Source organism: Lactuca saligna, chromosome 9, assembly GCF_052625555.1.
Source record: "Lactuca saligna cultivar CGN05327 chromosome 9, ASM5262555v1, whole genome shotgun sequence".
NCBI classification, from domain to species: Eukaryota; Viridiplantae; Streptophyta; class Magnoliopsida; order Asterales; family Asteraceae; genus Lactuca; species Lactuca saligna.
In genome coordinates this window covers 39,477,999-39,484,635 of record NC_136425.1, presented here as the reverse complement: position 1 = coordinate 39,484,635, position 6,637 = coordinate 39,477,999, and the positions used below count along the sequence as shown (strand labels likewise).

At 36.1% G+C, this 6,637-nt stretch overlaps 1 pseudogene across 2 annotated transcripts; it reads left to right on the top strand.

Annotated features, from left to right (window-relative positions):
- Positions 1–3,938: 3,938 nt before the first annotated feature.
- On the top strand, positions 3,939–6,637 carry LOC145018299 (protein ASYMMETRIC LEAVES 2 pseudogene; annotated as a pseudogene). 2 transcript variants are annotated; one of them, XR_013666945.1, is made up of 2 exons: positions 3,939–4,677; positions 5,445–6,637. The product of XR_013666945.1 is annotated as a protein ASYMMETRIC LEAVES 2 pseudogene, transcript variant X1 (transcript). The 2 variants fall into 2 exon arrangements; XR_013666946.1 differs by lacking the exon at positions 3,939–4,677 and adding an exon at positions 4,925–5,224.

The window sequence follows — 6,637 nt, the reverse complement described above, 5'->3', positions numbered from 1 at the left end:
CAGTTTGAGTCCAAACATACCTGAAGGTGCATCCGAATCCCTCAAGCCAAGGATTTGATACTAACTTGTAACACCGTAAAATTTCAAAAAAAATCATTTTAAGATCACATAATTCTCATAACACATTTCACAAAAATACCATTTATTTAACACAACTTCATAATTGTTTGATTAATAATCCAGGATCCTCAAAACAGAACTCTTTCTCTGGTGTGTACAATCAAGCCGACGCCTTCCCGCGATCCTAAGAAGAACCTGAAACACATATAACATATCGCAGCAAGCACAAAGCTTAGTGAGTTTCCCAAAAATACCACATATATCTCATTAGCCTCTCATGGCTATACTCAGATAAGACCCTCCGGTCCCACAACTCGGGTGGACCCTCCGGTCCAAACTCAGTAAGCTTAGAATAATACACAACATAAATCACAAAGACATAATGCATGATATCAAAATACTCAATATAAGCATATAAGACCCTCCAGTCACACAAAGGTTACCGCTCTAGTAAAGTATAGTGAGAAGACTCACCTCGGATGATGAACAGCTCCTATAGATGCTGCTGTTGCACCGATCTCTAACACTGGATCAAAATCCAAAATTACCCAATTAAAGTCTAAGTCCAAATCCTCACTCTTTAGGTCTAAAGGTAGTCCACTAACTAGCCCATCAATAACCTAAAACTCATTGGGCTCACCAAGGCCCAATAATGAATGAGCTCTCCCGAGGCCTAACTCTCAAGTCCAAGTGACAAGCTCAACACAAGGGCCCAAGGCATATATATAATATTTCTCTACTCAAAGTCTTTAGTACACAAGCCCAAAGATCCAGGCCCAACCCTTAAGGCCCATTATAAGATTTATCCCAAAAAGGCCAACAACGAGGTTACGCGGGGCGTACCTCCCTTGGTACGCTCAGTGTACACAAGCATGCACGAAATCTGATCGGGGACGCCAACCTAATACGCAGGGCATACTAGGATTATGCTCGATGTATGTCTAATATGGATTTTCTCACTTTCTTGGTATTAACCCGTTAAGACCTTAGCTCATATCACAAATATGGACTCCATAGAGTCTCTTACTCCATATTATCTATGACTTTTAGCCTTTGCATGGCTGGTAAAGTCACAAACACCCAAAAATCTCATTTTCTCATCTCAAAATGCATATATCTAATGCATGGGTTGATTCAAACGTCCAAGTCTCGATTTTTTATAAATCCACACCACTAAAGACACTCAAAGAAGATGATAATAAACTTTGGAGCTTAATACCTCATAAAGTTTCCAACTTTGGGACTAAAACCCGAAAATACACGAGAAAGATGCACAAATCAAAAGAGTGAGAAAGCTTTGAGCTTTATACCTCAAGATGAAGCTTCCAACTCAGATAAGCTCAGATCCAAAGCCTAGAATCCCACTCCTTCTTCAAGGCTCCTTCTTCACTCCAAAGAAACACAAGATCACTCAATAGCTCACAAATGGACACAGAAACTCAATGGATGAGTATTTAGGGTTTGAGAGGGTTGATTGTCTGAGGATGGTGGCCAGGAATGAGGGCATATCATTCTTTATATATGGACACCCCCTCATTTAGGATTTTCACTCTGAGCCTAGTACGCCCATCGTACTAGGTGGCCCAGTTTAAAAGTCACACACATGAGTACGCTAAGTGTACACACACGTACGCCGAGCGTACTCAGCTGTCACCTTTCTCAAATAAGGGACCTCTCTTGTCAAAACTTCAAACTTCCATAGTTTCCTCGATATAACTCTGTTTCCAATGAACCTCATATCCATGGAAAGGTGAGGAGAAGCCCTAAGCTTCTAGCAACTTGTCGCAACCCCGAAGCTTCCTCATGCCCGAGTTGTAGCCCACGAACCCTAAATCACAAACGATCCAAAACATGATGTTACATTAACCAACTTATAATTATTATTAGAAAGAAATTGAAAAGTCATAGGAGTTTCAAAGGAATGTGGTGAAAAGAAAAATGCATAGGAGTTTCAAATTAATGTGGTGAAAGGAAAAATATTTCATTTATTAGTATACATAGATTCTATTACTATAAAATTACACACATTTTTCGGCGTTGTCTTCATCTTAATTATTCTCTATACTAGTTTTTAATAAAAGTAAACTGCTAAAATATGTATTAAATTCAGAAGTTGTAAATTCAAACGGCGACTTGTTCGGCAAAACTAGCGGATAGCTTGTAGCGTTTTATTAAATGTTACATCAAGTAATATTTGAATTTGAAGCGTTTTGTTTAAATTAAACGTTAGAAACTTATAGTTTCAAACAAGACTTTCTGTTCAAAACATGACATTTTGTCTAACGCTAATAGCTCGAAGCTGTTAAACGTTTTGTTTAAACTAAAATTTCTTATTGTCCATCCCTACATTGGTGTATTTCCCATATGTAAAAGTAAAACAGTCGGGGTACATTGGAGGGTATTCAAAAGTTTCATTTACATAGCATAAATCTCTCAAATAATGGCCCATTGTTATCTCACCTCCTTTATGGAGATGATTTGTTGTTTATTGGAAAGGGGTTGGTTAAAAAGACACCATATTTTACCATTTAGATAATTCTAATTAATGTTTGAAATATTTTTATTGGTTGAAATTGCATTGGAAAGTGGTCTTTGGTGAACATGGTGAACTTAAATAGCTTATTTAGATTTTTTTTTTTTCGTTTTTGTTTCCAGACTAAAAGTGAATCTTCATAAAAGAAATTATATGGGGTTGGGGTGGAAAATGCATGAGATTTCTAGACATACGGATGTTTTGCATTGTGAGTCCAGTTCTTTTCGGTTCTCGTATTTGGGCCTTCATACCGGGGTAAATCTGAAACCTTCAAAATACTGAAACCGATTGCAAATAAATTTCAAGCAAAGTTGAATGCTTGGAAAGCTAAAAATTTATCTTTTGAAGGTAGAATAACGTTCGTTAGGTCTGTTCTTGGAAGCCTCCCGCTTTACTATTTTCCTTTTTTTAAGGTGCAAAAAAAATTATTGAGTTCTTGGAGAGCCTGCGAAGATGAATATTTGTTTAGGGAGGGAAGGGTATCGAAAAGTGTTTTTGGTGCCAAACTGATTGCTAAGAGATATTTGAAAGGCTCATGGTTTAACGTTGCGGATATCGAAGGTGATCTTTTAGAGAAAAATATTTATCTTAATGACCTTTTTTAAAAGAAAGTTTCTTTTAAAGTTGTTTTGAAATCAAATTAGGATAAATGGAGTTGGGCATTGTAAAACTCAAACCTGCTCGTTATACCGTCGTGGAAAATATGTATGATGAGAAACTATGTCATATTTAATAAGTTTAGTTGTTGCTCAAGTAAGATTAGATATGATATTTAAGTTGTAACTTTTATTTGGGTTACGTTTAAGGCTAGAAAGTCGAATTTATGTTAATAAATTGATGTTCTTCGCTAAGTATGTCTTTTTATAACTTGTACCTTTGTAACGGGTCGTTAGCTTTTAATACAAAGTTACATACTATTCATCTGATTTAATTTTGGATTTTATAAATCCATCTAAATTCCATTCCTAGCGGCAGAGCTACCATTTGTCAAAAAATGTTGGTTAATATTTAACTGAAAATTTTGTAATATTTCAATACGGAGAAGAAAGAAGTTAAGCTAGAAAGAGGGAAAATAGGGTAGGATCAAATAGGCTCACTTTCTCCCCGATTCCTTAGCCTCGGCTTATGGGGGTTCTCTTTTCACTCGCCTCTTCTCTCTTTCTCCATTGCAGTATTTCTGTTGACACCATCTTTATATGCTTCTTCAAGAACCTGTTTTTTCCCCTTAAAATCCGAAGACACGAAAAGAATTCTCATTTATTTCTTCTTTTTAATCATTAATAATGCCAGCTAATCTCACCTTATTTTTCTTGAAAAGAAAAGTCCATTAAATTGCTTCCTTGAAAACCCTAAAAAAAGCAATTTTTTTTTTTATTCCAATACACTTTTCTATAAAACCCTAAAAGACTCATTAGTTTTCTTCCTTTATTCACTTCTCTTGATAACCCTAAATTAGTTGTCTTCCTTTGTTAACCAAGAAAGATTTCATTTTTTCCCCTTTTCTCTTAACAAACCCTAAACCAACCCTTAATCATCTTCCTCTCTATTCATCCACTAAGAAAGAATTCAATATTTTTTTTTTTCCTTTTTTAAAACCATAAAGACCCGCATTGTTTTCTACTTTTTTCAGTAAGAAAGATTTAAGCTTTTTTTTTTTCTTGAAAACCCCTAAAACCACATTAATTATCTTCCTTTATTCACCAAGAAAGAAGCACAAATAAGCACACACTTACACTTGAAAGAACACAACAGTAGACTGACAGTACAGTGAGCAGGTAGCTAGACCTTTTTATTAGTGCCTTCTGTCTCTTGAGTTTTAAGGGAAAAAGTAGGATATAAGCTGATCACACATCACTCAAAACCCTTTTGTAACTTTCTTTTTTGTCTTTTTGGTCGATAAACAAAAGATTTGAGGCCCTCCTTTTCCTACAATTCATCTCTTACTTCACACTGTGTCCCTTTAAAGAACGAAAAACAAGAGAGAGAGACTAGAGAGAGAAAGAAGGGTTTGACCGAAGATATCGAGGCCATCATCATCATCATATCTTCCCTTCCTTTCTTGCTGCTAACTCTATTGGATTCAGGTTGCAAAATTTAATTACACTAAATATAATTAATGTTCGTCCTTTTTGTTTATTCATTTTTACTTTTGCATTATATTTTAGATCCATGTTTACATCTATTGGATTTTTTTCTGGTTCGCCAGAGCTATAGATGCTTGATCGGATTTTGACTGTTGCAAGTATTTACAGTTTTACCTTTAGTTTGCGTAGTCACATCGCAGGTCTTTTTTTCTATTTATAAGATTTTGACCTTTTAAAAGATATATTGTATTTGTATATAATTTAATTTGCAAAAATGTCATCAATGATTGTTATCCCAAGAAGCATTATATCTAATGAAACCCCTCAAAACCCTCGTCTTGAAAGCACAACTCTTCTTCACTTTCACGAGATCCAATCTTCTTAATCTTTACTTTTCAATCCCAGTTCTAAACGTTCTCTTCATAGTTTATAAAAATACATTCTTTCTCTGTTCGCGTTATTTCAGCTTATTATAACCAACTCATTCGTTCTAAGAAAAAGAAAAAAAAAAAAAAGAAGCCCATCAAGATCTATAAATTCTTTATTGGTGAGCATGAATAACTTTCGGAGTCATTCAAGAAATCATTAGTAGTTGCAAACACTTCAGATCTGGTTTCTGTGATCTATTTAGACGAGTAGTTGAATAAAAATCTCTTTGTTTTTGGAAGAATTCATCTGCATTTATCAATCAAGCTTCTTCCTTTTTTATTATTTTTTGATTAATTTATGATCGTAATTAACATTTGTTTTTGATTCTATATATGCAGAAAACATTCTTTAAGAACATTGGTGTAATAAATGGCTTCGTCTTCAAATTCTCCATGTGCAGCCTGCAAGTTCTTGAGACGAAAATGCCAACCAGAATGTGTTTTTGCACCTTACTTTCCACCAGATCAGCCTCAAAAATTCGCTAATGTTCACAAAGTGTTTGGAGCAAGCAACGTGACGAAGCTTCTGAACGAACTCCACCCTCACCAACGGGAAGATGCTGTCAACTCTCTCGCTTATGAAGCCGATATGCGGCTCCGGGATCCAGTCTACGGTTGCGTTGGTGTCATCTCCCTCCTCCAACACCAACTTCGCCAACTTCAGGTGGATCTTACTTACGCGAAATCCGAGCTTTCAAAGTACCAGAACCATAACCATAACCTAAACGGTTCAGCCACTCAGGGACTTATCGCCGCCGCTGCTGCGGCGGCAGCAGCAGCGACCCACCACCAAACCCTAGGAAACAACTTGATATCATCATGTTGCGGTGGCGGAGTTACTCGAGAGCATTTGTTCCACCCACACCACCACCCGCCGTTCTTCACCGGTAGAGATCAGCATACGTCCGCCGCCATCAGGGCTTTTGATGTCAACAATAATTACGATACTACCGCGAGTGTTCTTGCTATGAACGTATCGGCCATTGGTATTGGTCAACACCCCCAATTCCAGCAGCCTAGAGCTGCTGGAACCGATGATCGGCCAACACCGATCGATCCTTCTTAGGGTTTTTAAAAGGTAATCGTCCATAAATTATCTTTTCTTTAGTGTTTGGTGATTACTGCTTCATTGTAATGATATAACTACATATTACTCAATCGATGCTATCATGATATTTATTTATACTATAAAACTTTATATATAATTATACCATCACTTTCGTTTTTCTCATTTGATCTTTCTTGAAATTATTGTTTCGAAATTGGCGTGATCGAAATGAATGAAGATGATCAGGACATGGGGACACCTACAGTTTCTTATCTTGTTTTGTTTTTGGTTTATTTAACATGATTTCATGCTTCTTTAGCAGCTACTGTAAAATTTTATTTGATTTCTCCAATACCAACTGATATTTCTTGTGATGAAAACTAGGTGTAATGATTACAGCTATAGTCTAGTTCTTGTTTTACAGAAATAGGGTGGTCAAATTTATTGTTACTGTTGATTATTTTTTTCGTATAGTCAGCAGTTA